This window comes from Schistocerca serialis, chromosome 4 (genome assembly GCF_023864345.2).
Source record: "Schistocerca serialis cubense isolate TAMUIC-IGC-003099 chromosome 4, iqSchSeri2.2, whole genome shotgun sequence".
Taxonomy (NCBI): Eukaryota; Metazoa; Arthropoda; class Insecta; order Orthoptera; family Acrididae; genus Schistocerca; species Schistocerca serialis.
The window spans coordinates 477,111,566-477,128,262 of record NC_064641.1 but is presented as its reverse complement, the minus strand read 5'-3'; the positions used below and the strand labels follow the sequence as shown (position 1 = coordinate 477,128,262).

Genomic DNA, 16,697 nt, shown 5'->3' with positions numbered 1-16,697 from the left:
ACTCTGATAAAACTCAAACGGGCAATTCAGAACTGGACACGAGGAATGTCAAGCAAGGGTGTACACATTCTACGTTACTACGCTCGCCCATACATCGCTCGGCAAACCGTTGCTCTCATGCAACAGTTTCATTGGAACATAATCACCCAGCCACCCTATAATCCTGACTTGGCCCCCAGTGACTATCACCTGTTCCCTAGGTTAAACAAACATTTGGCCAGAAAGTGATTCAGCTCCGAAGACAAGGTGCAAGAAGAGGTTCACAACTTTCTGAACAACAGGGCGGCAAGCTGGTATGACATGGGCATGCATAAACTGTCACAGTGTCTACAAAAAAAAAATGCATAGACATAAATGGTGATAATGTCGAAAAATAGCTAAATGTTCAAGCTGTAAACTGATGTAAACCATTGTAGAAATAAAGAGGTCTATGTACTTAAAAAAAAAAGGAGACCTTACTTTTGGGATTACCCTCATAGTTTTGCCTTTAGATATTGAGGCAACTTTTTATCGCAGAGGACTCCGGTGATCTGTCTCCACTTCAGCCACGCTGCATTCACCCTCAGTACACAAGGTTTTTTGCCAACTGCAGTGGACACTCTCCTTCCCATTACAACTGTCATTTCATTGTATGCTCCATGAATCACTAAATATCTCATAGCTTTCTATTATGGAATTTTTTTTAAGTGTACCACAAAAAACAGCACAAAAATTGCTACTATCTTTAAAATGGAAATAATGAAAAAAAGGAGAAAAAATATAAATCTGTAAATAGTTTGGAATTACTAACTTTATGATAATTAGAACTAGAGATCAAGTAAGGCAGTAAACTTGTTAAATCACAATGTTAAAATGAGTGAAATGACAGAGTAACAAGGATGTAAAAATTGGTCCTACTACAGTTCTAATAAGCCCTATCACCTGCTAAGATTCTTTCATCTGTGTTGTGACAGTGTTAGCAGAATTAAAGGGAGTAGGAACTGATAAAAGCATGAAAATCGTGATGGTAACAAACAATGAAACTACCAGCAACGTATTAATTGAAAAAAATAAAAACGACAACAGTGTCTCCCATTGCATCTTTTGTACTGGTGTATATACTATATGTATGCATCAAAACACTCAACATATTACCTACTAACTAATAAAGCTTTTTTTTTAAATCTCCCTTCAACTCTCACTTTTTACTGCAGAAAGTTGTTTTATATGGTGAGAAAATAGACATCAACCAAAATTGCAGATCGAAATCTCACCACAAACTTTATTGTGCATTCAAATTTACTGATGTCTTCAACTCAAACTTAATTACTTCTTTTGAATCTATTCTAGACATCCTGACTGTTGTGGCAGACTGATCTGTACTGCAGCACAATGTCTATAAAAGATTGTAAAGTGACAATTGGTTCGTGAGCTGGCGAAGCCAACAATTGTGAAAGCAGAAAATCTGGTTGTGACATCAAGTTGACTAGTAGCGAAGTTTAATGTTTACATCTGCATCATGTTGAGAAATGCAAGGCGGATCCAATACATAACCTCTACGCAGGCATTTATTTCTTAATGAGGCATGTCACTGACAGTCATAAACTGAATAGTAGCATTCGTTAACTTCAAATTAGTCACACCATCTATTTTTCAAGGTGCAATTTGACCAGCTACTCAGTGAGTTATAGGAGTTTGTAAACAAAACAGAAAATTTTAAAAACATATTGAAAACCAGCCTACTCGATTAATTCCTACTATTCAACAGATGAATTCCGTAACAACCAATTTCTTTGGTGAAATATTGTGTGCAGGATCAATTTAACATTTAAGATTTTTACGCTATAAATAGGAGGCAAGATATTACGTAAGAGTACAAACGACTATGGGTATTGTGAAACGAAAATAGTGTCAACGAATTCAAGCTGTGAAGTGTACGTACGCATTCACTTAAAACAGGTAAAACCCGAAATTATAAAGTATACATGTTAAATGACAAATACTTCACCACACTGTACTAACTAGCAATAACAAAACTGTGTTACTATTCAAGTGCAGTTAGTTGACAGTGTACTGGTGGGGTCACATTATCTGATAAAACCATTTCTAAAAATCGGTTCCTAATACAAGATGAAATGGCGTTTGAATTGGTCTACGGTAAACTTTGCGGCTGAAATACATCTATCAAATGTGAGACGCCAAAAAGTATTTGCTACACGACAAGGAAAAAAGCTTTACTTCATTTATCTGCATACTATAATGATAATGTTCACATCTCGGTAAATGTGATATCGCTCTATCTTAATGTTACCACGGATGCCAGGCGAAAATCAATATAACACCACACATTGCTCCATCAATTTACATCACTAAATACTTCTTTAAAACTTTTCCTGATCAGATACGTGAAACGCACCATTATCTGCCACAAAGAACACAATAATGCAATTATCATTAGTAAAAAAATTGTAACAAACTATTTGACAAACTACTCACGTTGAGAATACCACATTACTCCAAACTGAGGTGACTATATGCACGTATCCTAATCAGTGCTTATGATGGCTATTTAGTTACGACTAAAAATTAATTTCATCTAATAAATTACGTTCGTACAGAACAGCATTTAAGAAAACTATTTGTATTTTAAATAATACTCTTGTAACATTTATCGGCCGTTATTTCATGCTAACGGTTAATTAATCGCCCACAGCCACAAACAAACCGACATCATAACACAAATTTGCGCGGTATTTTGTCAAAGACATTACCTGTAGGAACTAAGAATGGAACAACATTGGATTTAATCATATAGTAGGAATATCTATGGAGTGTCAAATTATTGTCGCCAACTTACATTGCTTCGGATTCAACTCACCACGCCTCCCTCTAAAACAAGCAGTTGTGATATGACTTCATGGCAGTTACTAAAGCGGCTGTAGACTTCGGTACTACTGTGCAATAATTCACAATAAACAATGTGATTCATCCTCTGGATATAAGATTCTAGGTTGGGGTCAATTCTAGTGTCCGATTCCACTTGTCGGCTTTGAGCAATGACGTCATACCTAAGGCAGAGACGCTACATAGAGGCAATCTTTGAAAGCAACTGATCATATTCAGAAATTATACCGACAAGAATTAAAGGCAACGAAAATAAATAAGAACACAAAAAGAAAAGTGAACATAAAGCTATACCCAAATAATGGTTTGTAGATTCTGATGCGTCAGCTCACATGTCAAACCACCCCAGTTCACAAGTGGTGGTGGCCAACAACGAAAATTTACCCGTTAAAGGAACCGGCTGCAAGCATATTAAAGCTGTGGCAGGCCGAGAGAAATATTAAGGTGACGGATGTACTTTATGTTCCTCAGCTGAGTACAAATTTACTTTCCATAAGCAAAATAGTGCAACAGGGTCACTCAGTCATTTTGACAATAGTGGCTGTCGCGTTCGAGATACAGAGAAGAAATTGATACCAACAGCGTCGTTAATTAACGGAATGTATAGGCTGGATCACCCAAGTGATTGCAATGCAGAAACAAAGTATGCATCGTTGTCTATTGATGCAAATCTAAGGCACAGAAGATTAGCCCACCTACACTCAGATGCGATGGAAGAATTATAGAACGGTTTGGCTAATGGCATCAAATATAAAGGCGCCCTCGACACTCCATGCGCTACGTGCCTAGAAGGTAAGCAAACTAGATTTTCCTTTCCTCACTTCACTTCTAGAGCTAAAAGAATTTTGGAGTTAGTGCATTCAGATTTGTGTGGTCCAATGCAAACCACATCTGACTGACGATTTCTCTAGGAAGATTTTTTGTATACTGTCAGCAATAAATACCAAGTACCTGACACTATACGCAATTTTAAAATGTTCATAGAGAATCAGACAGGCGAAAGGTTTTGTATCTTGCGAACTGATAGAGGAAAAGGATGTGTGATCGAAAGACTGACGAAATTTTTAAGGGAAGAAGGGGAAAAACGTAAAACCACTGTTCCCTACACTACAGAACACATTGGTGTTGCAGAAAGGTACAACAGAACAATCGTGGAAAAGGCAAGATGTATGTTATTTGAAGAGAAATTACCTACGAAATTTTGGGGAGAAGAAGTCTCCACCGCAGTTTACCTCATTAACAGATCACAGACAAAAGCTTTGAACAACATAACGCCAGAGGAAGCTTTCTCAGGAAAGAATCCTGATCTCTGACATCTAAGATTATTCGGCAGCAAGGCATTTGTCCACATACCAAAAACCATTAGGCGCAAATGGCACAAGAAACTTGTTCAGTGCATACTCGTCGGATACTGTGCAGTCAGCAAGGCATACCGGTTGTTCCATCTGGTTCAACAAAGAATCATTAAATCCACGGATGTGATATTTAAGGAAGAAATAATTCAAGAGAATAATAACAAGCCAGGAACATGTGATCATTTGCTGGAACTAAATCAGATAGATATTCAGTTCACAAATAAGGAGGAGAACGTTACTATTCAAGATGACTCAAGGAACAACAGATAAGATAACAGAATTTCAGAAGAAACAGGCTCAGTCGAAATAGAAGAAGAATCTGAACTGCCTCAACAACAAGTGCTCAGAAGATCTTCCGGAATACAGGTAACACCCATTTTTAAGAAAGGTGACAACAACAAAATAGAAAACTACAGACCAGTCTCAATCCTTCCTGTCTTTTCCAAAATAGTTGAGAAAGTTATACACAACATGGTTATAAACTTTCTAAACAAACACAACCTGATGTTCGAAAATCAAAATGGATTCCTAAAAGGTAAATCAACTAGCACTGCAGCTGCTCAACTAATTGAGGTGTTAGGGGGTATCGAAAGCGAGGAACATGTGACAGGTGTACACCTAGACCTGGAAAAAGCCTTTGATTGTGTGAATGTTGACATCCTATTAGACAAGCTATGGAACATGTGCATTATAGGCGCTGCTTATGACCTAATAAAGTGTTATATGAGCAATAGAAAACAGTTTGTTCTACTTAAAACGGAAAGTGGTGTCTACAAATCAGAGATCACTTGCATAAAATATGCAGTGCCCCAGGGTTCGTTGTTGGGCCCCCTTCTGTTCATAATCTATGTAAATGATATTAAATACTGTACTATAAATTCCAAAATTGTTCTGTATGCTGATGCCACGTCCATTGTGTGTAAAAAGGAACCGTGTAATGAACTAGAGGCCGAGTGTAATAATGTGACAAAAGAAATTGTTCAGTTTTTTAATGAAAGCCACTTAAATGTAAGTATGTGTAAAACATGTTTGATGGAGTTTAACGAAAGTAGTTTGAATAATGAAATTAAATTATACATTGGTAACGAATTGGTAAGTAAAGAGTCTAGTGTAAAATTCCTTGGCGTAACAATCCAAAGCAACCTGAAATGGGACACACATACTGACTCCCTAGCAACTAAGTTGTCAAAGCATATATTTGCAATCAGTACTATTAGCAAGTTCTGTAGAGACACTGTAGTCCTAAAGACTGCATACCATGCTCTTTTTTTCTATCACTTGAACTACGGTATTGAAATTTGGGGAGCAACAACCAAAGCTAATCTAGATAAGCTACTCATTCTTCAAAAAAGTGGTGTGAGAATAATATGTGGAGCAAAATATAGGGAATCTTCTCGCAACTTGTTTCCAAAAACAGAGGTGTTAACTGTTATAAACACATACATTCTAAAAGCCATATTGCTTGTGAAAAGACTGCACCCAAACATTTATTCAGATTTCCACCAGTACAATACTAGAAATAATGAAAGATTCTACATTGCCAGCCACAGAACAGCACTTTACAAAAAGGGGCCTCAGTACACAGGTACAAAATTTGCTAATGCACTGCCTAGTCCAGTCATGGCTCTTCCTGCAATTAAACTGAAACATCAGCTTAAGAAATTTTTAGTAAAAAACCCTTTCTACACTTTAGAAGATTACCATACTTATATGAAGAACAACAAATGCTTTGTGAAATTATTTAAAAGAAATAAGCAATCATCTCATTGTAATTTTGTTGTAAACTAATGTTGTATTCAGAAGAATGTGTCTTGTGTATTGTACAAATAACTTTAATCATTACAGTTTCTTTGTACATGTGCAGTGTACCATTTGATGTTGAATAAAGCTATTATTATTATTATTATTATTATTACCCATACCAAAGAAGATGGACGATTATGGGACCTATTAAACTAAAGAAGATTCACAAGAATCAGAGTCATCAACTTTGGAAGAAACTTTTCAGTCCAAGGATTCAGAGAAATGGTTTCAAGCAATAGAAGAAGAATTGAAGTCATATGCGAAAAATAAAACTTGGGAATCAGCTATCCTGGCTCAAGCCAAAAAAGTGATTGATGCTAAGTGTGTCTTTAAGAAAAAAGAGACTTACAAGGACAGACAATTCGCCATAAAGCTCGACTTGTATTTAAGGGATGTTCACAAGTTAAAGGTTTAGACTATGAAGAAACATACTCAACAGTGATACAGTTCACTCAGGTATTTGTTTAGTTTAGCTGTAAAATACGACTAGGACATTGATCATTGTGATATGGTGACAGCGTTTTTGCAAGGTGATTTGAAAGAAGAAATTTATGTTAAAATTCCCACAGCTGACTAAGTGATAAAAACAGTCAAATATGAAGGTATTAAAAGACTCAAGAAAGCAGTGTATGGTCTTAAACAAGGAAGTCACTTTTGGAATATCGAACTGGACAAAGTTCTACTAAGTTTAAATTTCAGCAGGTTCCCCGCTGATCCATGTGTTTATCACAGAAACCAAGGAAGTGATATATTAATTGTAGCTGTTTACGTAGATGACATGTTGATATTTTGTAACAATATGCAACAGAAAATTGCATTTAAAGAACAGCTAAAGGATCAATTTAAACTAAAGGGTTGAAGTAGTATCCAGTTGTCTAGGGATCCGAGTGACAAGAGATCATAAGCTTGGACTTTTATAGTAGGATCAGACTCATTATGTAAAACAGATTTTACGAAAGTATAACACGGTAGACTGTAATCCAGTATCCACTCCGCTTGACAATAACCAAATATTAACTCATGAAATGAGCACAAAAACAGAGAGAGAAGGAGGTACCATGAAGAAAGTCCCATATAAAGAACCCATAGGTAGCTTAAAGTATGCACAACTAGGTACTAAACCAGAACTAGCACACGCAATTGGAGTTGTGGGTCAGTTTAATAATAACCTTGGAATATCCCACTGGAAAACTGTAAAGCGAATCCAAAGATATATAAAAGGAACTAAAGATTTCAAGCTACAATTTTCCAAAGAAAACCATGACATCACAAATGGTTCAAATGGCTCTGAGCACTATGGATCTTAACATCTGAGGTCATCAGTCCCCTAGAACTTAGAACTACTTAAACCTAGCTAACCTAAGGACATTACACACATCCATGTCCAAGGCAGTATTCGAACCTGCGACTGTAGCGGTCGCACGGTTCCAGACTGAAGCGCCTAGAGCTGCTCGACCACACCGGTCGGCATGACTCGCAGGTTTCACTGATGCTGACTGGCCTGGGAACATAGGAGATAGAAAATCAACCACTGTTTTTTTATTTATGTCACAAGGTGCAGCAATTTCATGGAATAGTGAAAAACAACCAACAGTAGCTCTCTAGATGACAGAAGCAGAATATATGGCTTTAACGCCTGCATGGTCAGGAAGTAATTTGGCTGCAACCTCTGCAAAGAGAGATATACCCTTTCCCAAAAGAGGGTCCCATAAGATTGTTTTGCAACAACAAAGGTGCAATTGATCCGTCAAAGACAATTGGATGCAAAGGTCGCACTAAACACATTGACACCAGGCATCATTTCAACAGGGAAAATATAGATACAGGAGAAATCACAGGGGAGCAAATTTCCAAAAATGGAATGCTTGCAGATATGATGACAAAGCCACTGCCAAGAACCAGACATCAGCAACTAACACAGGACTTTAGACTCTGAGAATGATGTACCGAGAGGCATAGCTTCTAGTGGGGGTGTTGGAATTTAGAATCGATGCCTCTGCTTCATATTTATCTTTGCCACAGTTGCTACGGACGCTTTTATAGACGTTCCTATTAACATGGTTGTGTTTTGCCTACCCTTGGGTTACAATCGTTCTCTGCATGTTTATAAGAGCATTTATGTTCACTTTCAATCCATAACCGCATGTTTATTTCAAGTTCAATAACAACAGTATACATGTCCAAAATAAATTATTATCGTAATTTATGCGAGTAACAAAAGTGCAGAGAACCTTTAAATCCAGTGCAGTATGGGTCTTGGTGAAGTCATAACATTATAAGTCAACTTTAACTTTTAATACCAATTGTTGATTCTAATGGGACGAGAGTACAAGTAACGAAAATTGACAAAAAGTAGGATGTAACAAATTCTTTAATCGGTAACTTGAACTGACCTATATAGGTCAATTCTAGTTACAATTTCCAGTCATTGGATGATTCATTAATTCGATCATTTTTTTCAGCACGTGTGTGCAATAAAATGTAGGCTAATATGATTTCTGCATTTGTAAATGCTCTTTGAACTACTTCAAAAAAATTACTAATATTGGAATCAGTACCTACAATTGGCCTATACAGGGTGTTACAAAAAGGTACGGCCAAACTTTCAGGAAACATTCCTCACACACAAAGAAAGAAAATATGTTATGTGGACATGTGTCCGGAAATGCTTACTTCCCAAGTTAGAGCTCATTTTATTACTTCTCTTCAAATCACATTAATCATGGAATGGAATCATACAGCAACAGAACGTACCAGCGTGACTTCAAACACTTCGTTACAGGAAATGTTCAAAAAGTCCTCCGTTAGCGAGGATACATGCATCCACTCTCCATCGCATGGAATCCCTGATGCGCTGAGAATCGTACGAACACTTCGAGTGCAATGTGCAGGAGCTCCATCGTGCATGAACCACATGTTGTGTCGTACTTGTAAAGGCCCATGTTGTAGCAGCACAGGTAGAGTATCCCTTATGAAATCACGATAACGTGCTCCATTGAGCGTAGGTGGAAGAACATGGGGCCCAATCAAGACATCACCAACAATGCCTGCCCAAACGTTCACAGAAAATCTGTGCTGATGACGTGATTGCACAATTGCGTGCCGATTCTCTTCAGCCCACACATGTTGATTGTGAAAATTTACAATTTGATCACGTTGGAATGAAGCGTCATCTGTAAAGAGAACATTTGCACTGAAATGAGGATTGACACATTGTTGGATGAACCATTCGCAGAAGTGTACCCGTGGAGGCCAATCAGCTGCTGATAGTGCCTGCACACGCTGTACATGGTTCTCCCGTAGCACTCTCCATACAGTGACGTGGTCAACATTACCTTGTACAGCAGCAATTTCTCTGACGCTGACATTAGGGTTATCGTCAACTGCACGAAGAATTGCCTCGTCCATTGCAGGTGTCCTCGTCGTTCTAGGTCTTCCCCAGTCGTGAGTCATGGGCTGGAATGTTCCGTGCTCCCTAAGACGCCGATCAATTGCTTCGAACGTCTTCCTGTCGGGACACCTTCGTTCTGGCAATCTGTCTCGATACAAACGTTCCGCGCCACGGCTATTGCCCCGTGCTAATCCACACTTCAAATGGGCATCTGCCAACTCCACATTTGTAAACATTGCACTGACTGTAAAACCACGTTCTTGATGAACACTAACCTGTTGATGCTACGTACTGATGTGCTTGATGCTAGTACTGTAGAGCAATGAGTTGTATGTCAACATGAGCACCGAAGTCAACATTACCTTCCTTCAATTGGGCCAACTGGCAGTGAATCGAGGAAGTACAGAACATACTGACGAAACTAAAATGAGCTCTAACATGGAAATTAAGCGTTTCCGGACACATGTTCACATAACATCTTTTATTTATTTGTGTGTGAGGAATGTTTCCTGAAAGTTTGGCCGTACCTTTTTGTAACACCCTGTATAGAAGGTCAGTTATATTTACCGATTCTAATTTTTGTTATACACTGCAGTAGTTTCAGAGAGCAATTAAAAATGTAGAAATGGTATTACATTTCAATGCTTACAACTGCTAAAATGATTTACATATGAATCATGGAGCGGTTGGAATTTGTAACTGGGGTTTATCTACATATGTTAATTCTAGTTATCGATTCTAATTTCTTTATTTTTTGCAGATATCCGTTTGTCATGTACTGGCTTTTCTTTTAGTATTTAGTGTGTCGGTTTCTCCACATTTTATGCTGATGTTTCGTATTTGTTGTCATTCATTTAATTTTTCGTTTTTTTCTGATTCATTTTATCTTCTCTCCACCAAAAACTCCCACTTTCCTGCACTTTTCCTGTTAGATTCAATAATTAATATAAAATTAACGCAATTTTATGACATTATGACTTCACCAAACGGTTTACTATAACGCAATTTAAAGATTCCTGTGCGTTTCTAGTCGCACAAATTACGAGAATACTTTTCACCAGACATGAAAATTTGTTTTCAGTTCTTGTTCTTAATTATTTTCTTTATTTTCAGTTCGTTTCGATATAATTCATGACTAAGTAAATAACTGCTGAGTGTAATCGTAATTTAATCTTATACTACATTCGTTTGTTGGCGAGTATGATCCTTTGCTTTCATAGATTGCCTATATGTAGCGGCTTGGCCTTAGGTATGACGTCGTTGCTCAAAGCCAATGAGTGGAATCTGACACTAGAGTTTATCTGAAGGCTGTTCAATATATTTTGTGTGGAATTTCCTATGTGAAATGCTTACAGCGAAACACAGGAAGCAGATTTAGGACGTTATAATATGATTTATTACAACATGGAACTATAACTTGAACACATGTGCACTAGAATTTGTTCACTGTGAACTAAATATGCCGAAGACAATCTTGTGGAGCTCAACTGCTGACCAAAGGGTCGTATTATCTACCTATCCATGGTGAGAACCACACAGAGACCTCCCTCCCCCTCCCAACTTAGCAACTTAGAGAGCAAAGAACTGGGGTGCAAGGAAGTCGCAACTGCCATGGTCCTCTTCATACACTTCAGCCACGTCGACAGTGCTGCAGCTGCCTAATATGCATTGCATGTCTTGACTATTTCTTGACACAAAAAGGGAAAAAACATGGCGATGTGATCCTTGCTTCATTTCAATACACGTGATATTGGCTGGGGTACAGCGGAGGTCAATGAGTGTAGTCACAGTGGGATTGTTGATTTGTGTTGGTGTGATGTTGGACTACTCAAGTGGTGGGGTAGTAGGTGCAGTAACGTCAGGCTCTGCTTGAATGCTAAATGGCGATAGTTGAAACCTAGGACCTGTGATTGTATGGAATCCTTAAGCTTATAATCTTGGTGTGAATAAAATCACTGGGAAGTTTGTAACTGTGGGTGAATTACCCAGAAATAAACTCATTTTTACTTGGCGTTCCTCATATTGTCCTTCAACCACAATAAAGTCGTTCAACATTTTCCCTTGAATATCGGACAACTGAATTAGTGCACATCAAGTCTGATAATTAACATGTTGCCGAAGTTCGACGTATCTGATGCTCTGTCATTCTACGGGGAGACGTAAAACTTCTCATTGGTCCGTGTAGCCTCTGTGTCAGTTGTGCTGGAGGTATTACAAAAATGGATGCAGGTTTATGATGGTTCAATGATAAATGCAAGGTTTCTATGTACCAGTAGCAAATTATTGAAGGCATCAGCTCCTCATTTGAGAACTTTGTAAGGACTTGAGTATGGTTGCTACATCGCAGGTCAGATTGAGTCATCCACAACATGATGATATCACATTCAGCGAAGGTTTTGTGTATAAAATTTTTTGACGAGCTTTGTGGCTGTAGTTGAGGTGTTCTGAGCCATGCAACATATTGTTTCACTCTCTTAATGAGAGCAGGGAGCTTCTTAGCCTCTGGGGGCTACACTGGGGAAACAAAGTCCGCCGTCAGGTTGAGTGGTTTAACATAAAGAGGAACAGAGATCATCTTTGTACATGGAGCATATTCCCACCAGCACTCAAGTGACACAAATGCTGCATTAAGCATCCAGTGCCAACTTTCAACTAAGCCATTACTTTGGAAAGGATTATTGGTAGTGCCATAATGCTGGACACTGCAAAGCTTACATGATTCAGAGAATAATGCAGATTCAAACCGGCCATCCTCGTCGGCAGAGTTTTTGATTGTGCCTGTTTGTGACTCAATGCTTTTTTTGTGTGGTGAATAGTAATCTTGTTCTTTCCATATTGTTATTGTTCTATGCAAGACATTCCATTATTTGACTCATTATAAAATGTTGCAAAATATATACCTATTGAAATGCAGTCTTTAAGAACCATCAAGGGATGTACGAGGACCGAGTATATTAGAAGTGAAGACATTCACAGAGTCGAATGTCAAGTTGTTGATAGATACCATAATACAATATAGACAAAATTGTTGCTCAAATTTGCTCCCGTCGCATAAGAGAACCCTGAAATCTTTCATGCACTACGAACCAAGAGTCAAAAGAGTCAAGAAAGGAATGTGTAAGCTGTGTCGCTATGATCCAAGAAATGGGGAAATAAGGGCTTCAATTATAATACAGAGTGTATACAGCCCAGGTTAACCAGGAAATCTGGGAAAAAACTGGGAGTTTTTTCATTCGTGAGAAAGCTGGGAATTATCTTGGAACTTTTTAAAATTCAAGGAATTTTTCATTGTTTTAGTATTGAGTTAAGTTATTGTAATTTTGACTGGTAGGAAATGATACCCTGACAAAGAATTTTACTGTAGCCTGCTGCTGCAGAGTAATACTGCAGCAATAAAACATAAACGAGATTAAAATACCACTATGAAACTTAAGTTGCAAAGAAAATGCACCATTTGCAAAAATAAAACACAGTGCGCACACTCCCAAAAGCAAAATGTGTCAAGGGGTTTAGGATGAAGACAGCAATACTTAGTAACAACAAGCTGCTTTTGATGAGCATGGTGTCATCACTGTTTAAATTATGTTCGTTTGAGCAGATGCCAGTGGGCTCGTAAAACTGCATAGAGCTACCAATGAAAATTTTTCTGATGCGCCCAAGGTGTCAGATTCATGCGTGCACAATGCAATCATAATTGTAGTGAGGAGTAGTCTCAGCGTCACTCACATTTACATTTCGGGATTTTGCTGTTCTCTCTTCATTTACAGCTCTCATGTCCAGTGAAAACAAAACAAATATCTGTGGCTGGGAGATATCAAATGAATTAAAATACATTCACATAATTATGGAAGACTGTAATATGTTATTATTTTCATTTTTCTGATTTTATTTTATTTCCATGTTATTGGCAATCGACTGTTAATCCTGTTGCAGAACAATGAATTTATTTTTGTCAGTTTGCTAAGGAAGTTTGGTTTTTTTAAATCTTTTCTGCACTGGCAGACAATTTATTTGAAATGAAGTCTTTCATTTCTCATTCTTAGCGACCAGGCAGTGAAAGTAAGATCTCTAAGTTGACAAAAGCTCTTACCTTTGTCTCCACCATAATGTCTGACAGGGGTGTGGCACTGATCCGATGGGTGACACGATCAATAGCGGAGAGAATGTATCATAAGTCCTACGACTCTGGGAGGGGGTCAAAAAAACCAAGATGAACATGTTGGAAATGACCTTTAGGTATTTCTTATTGACCAATTACTGACTGTGCTTGTCATCCAACCATACAACTTTGGTAAACCATGTAAGTTTGCGTTCACGATCTAGAGTCATTCGGCCTAATGAAATGGTCAGGGTCTAGTATAGATACGGTGCATAATCCCATGTGTGACAGCCCATACAAGCTACAAAAAATATATTTACGGCATACTGAGTGGGACCAGCGTAAATTTTGCAAAACATCACACCAGCCTTCTGCGGAAGAATCGAAAGAAGTGCACTTTTTACATTTGAAACTCATTATGTTTGTCCATCACGTTGCACCTTGGCGAAATCGTCGTAATTTACATTAACTGAAAGTCGGTGTACTTGTGTGAAGTAGTCAAGTCAGCCATGGTGTTGTCCACCTATTTGAGATGCTGACATCAATTGTAAATTGTGTGATGTAATCAAGTTGACGGAAATGGGCGGAGAATAGTCTTTTACTGGATAATGTATAGAATCCGCCAGTGACATTTGGTCAACACAAATAGTAAGTCACCTCCTCTCAATTTCATCTTTGAAATACCACAACAGCTTCGTATATGGTGAGCAGTTCATCATAAGGTGACTGGGAGTCAGGGTCTGGCAGAAGTAATATAATGGTGGATTTTCACCTGCTACTGTCTGCTGAAGCACCACTACAATCGCAGTGAGACTCACATCAGAAGTGTCTGCTTAAGCACCACTACAATCGCAGTGAGACTCACATCAGAAGTGTTAGACAAGGAAGCTGTTGCGAGTGGATGAGAGATGTCATAACATGCTGTAAAGTAGCAGAATGGGAGGACATTTAACGAAAACTGCGATTCAGTTGTCTCTAAATATCTGATACTACATTACATAATTTACATAAACTTATGTAAACCTAAACCATGCACTGTAATACGAGGGTTGAGTGAAACATAATGTCTCCACCTTCGTAAATCGTCGACAGCTGGCAGCATTGGTATGCAGCAGGTATTGCCTTGGTCCGTAGCCTCTTCTTTACAGCTCCACTTGGCGGGAAGCCTTAGCATTGAACGGTTGTGTTGTTACAGTGTAAAGTATGGAACCCTGCGCAGACAGTCGGTCAATGCGATTTAAGCAACAGGCAGTCATTGAATTCTTGACAGAAGAATGTGTCACCCCAAAGGAGATTCATCAGAGAATGAAAGTAGTTTATGGTGATTGCGTTGATGTGAGTACTGTGCATCGCTGGGCGAGTAAGTATAAAGATGTTGAGGTGGGAACATCTGACCTGCGTGAGAAACAAATTGTATGTCCTGTGACAGCAACCACCAAGTTTCACAAGCAAAATGTTGACATACTGATTCACGAGGATTGTTGTATCTCTCAGAGAGAAACTGCAAGCACATTCGCCATTTCACAAGAGCGTGTGGGTCAAATTATTACTTTGCTTGGCTATCGGGAGATCTGTGCACAATGGGTACGCCAGATGCTGACTCCTGAAATGATAGTGCACAGACTTGAAATTTGCCAGTGAGCCATAGTTTTGTCCAGCTCTTCGAAAAGCGCGTCTAGTGTTTGTGGTGGTGCTTTCGCTTTGGCGCGCTGTTTGGACCGCTACCGCCCTTTGGCGGGAGGTGGAGCAAGTGTATGGTCGTGTGACGGTCGAGGAGAACGTACTGGGCGGTGACCGACAGAGGTGGTGGCGCGAGTGGGGCCTTGCTGTTGGGGGTCGTGAAATGCTCGCTTTGGCCGACCTCTTGGCTGTCAGGGGCTAAGTCTGTCTTACCCACATGTATGTGGCTTATGAAGTTTAGAAGCCATGGTGCAGGAGATCAACGCGTGGGACTGTATGTCTTCTTATCGAGCGTTGAAACCACTGGCAGCGGTTGACTCTGACGAGCATTTTGAAGTGCGATGTATTCTCGGTGCTGGGGTGGAGGGTGGGAAGTTGAGTACTGTTTCTATGTAACGAAGGTTTTCAAATTCTAGTGAGGTGTATGAGTTTCTTCACCAGTGGTTTTGTTGGGGTCGTCCCACCACAGTTTTCGTTTGCGTGTTCGCGGGAATGTGGTAATTGCTTCTTGGTCGGGCCGTTTGCATTCACACCTCGATTGGGTGATTTAGGGTTGGTGTCGTGGGTCTCTGTGGTTTGGAGTCTGTGCAGGCACCGCCCTTGATATTTCTTCTGGTTTTGAGTAACTCGGGGAGGTGGCGGCTTGTAATGGAAGTTTTGGGGCTGATGTGCTGTGGCCCAGTAGACCACCTATAACTATTCCACCTATTATGATTTGGGCCTCTTTACACGTGTCACTCCCTCACTGAACTACAGAATTTTTTTTTTTGGGAATCGCCTTTAATGTGAAGAATTGTGAACTGGCTTATTCACATTTCTCTTGTAACAAATATAAGTTATGTAACTGGCGAGAGACAACTATTTTTGCTTAGTACAACCTAGCTACTTAAAGTTTTTTTTCTTTTTTTTTGGACTTGTTCCCCTATTGATATTACAAGTTTAAAATCTTCTGATTGTTAACATCAAACCTTGCAGTATCCTTTACACAGAGCTATTTTTTAAAAGAGTTTTTACACTGTAATCCAAGTTGTTAATGTCATACCTGGTAATCTCCTTTTCATAATGAAAATTCTCAAGCTATTTGAAAGTTTTATTTTAAAGAAGTGCCTGGCCCCTACTTCCACGATAACGTTTTTGAAATAACATGTGTACTTGAGTTGTTGTTGTTTGTGAACCGCCCTAATTGGCGGTTCAGCCAGGACCTCCTCTCCCATTATGAGAATGAATGTGACGCCTTTCTCCATTCAATTGAGGCAGAAGACGAAACGTGGGTATACCATTACGACCTGGAGGCGAATCTTCAGTCTATGGAATATCGACACAAAGACTTGCCCCAGAAAAAGAAATTCAAGACGCAGCCCTCAGCTGGAAAAATCATGGACACAGTGTTCTGGGACGCACATGGTGTTATCCATGTTGATTTCCTTATCATGGAACAACAATAAATTCTGAGTGTTACATTACAACGCTGTGAACACTGAAACGA

General features: G+C 39.0%; 1 protein-coding gene across 1 annotated transcript in view; it reads right to left on the bottom strand.

Annotated features, from left to right (window-relative positions):
* The window catches only part of LOC126474546 (ATPase family AAA domain-containing protein 5), a 156,970-nt gene extending 154,304 nt beyond the window's left edge, over positions 1-2,666 (bottom strand). Inside the window, exon 1 of the mRNA XM_050102019.1 lies at positions 2,476-2,666. The gene's annotated coding sequence lies outside the window, so the exon portion shown is untranslated. The remainder of the gene's footprint in view (positions 1-2,475) is intronic.
* Between the last annotated feature and the right edge of the window lie 14,031 nt (positions 2,667-16,697).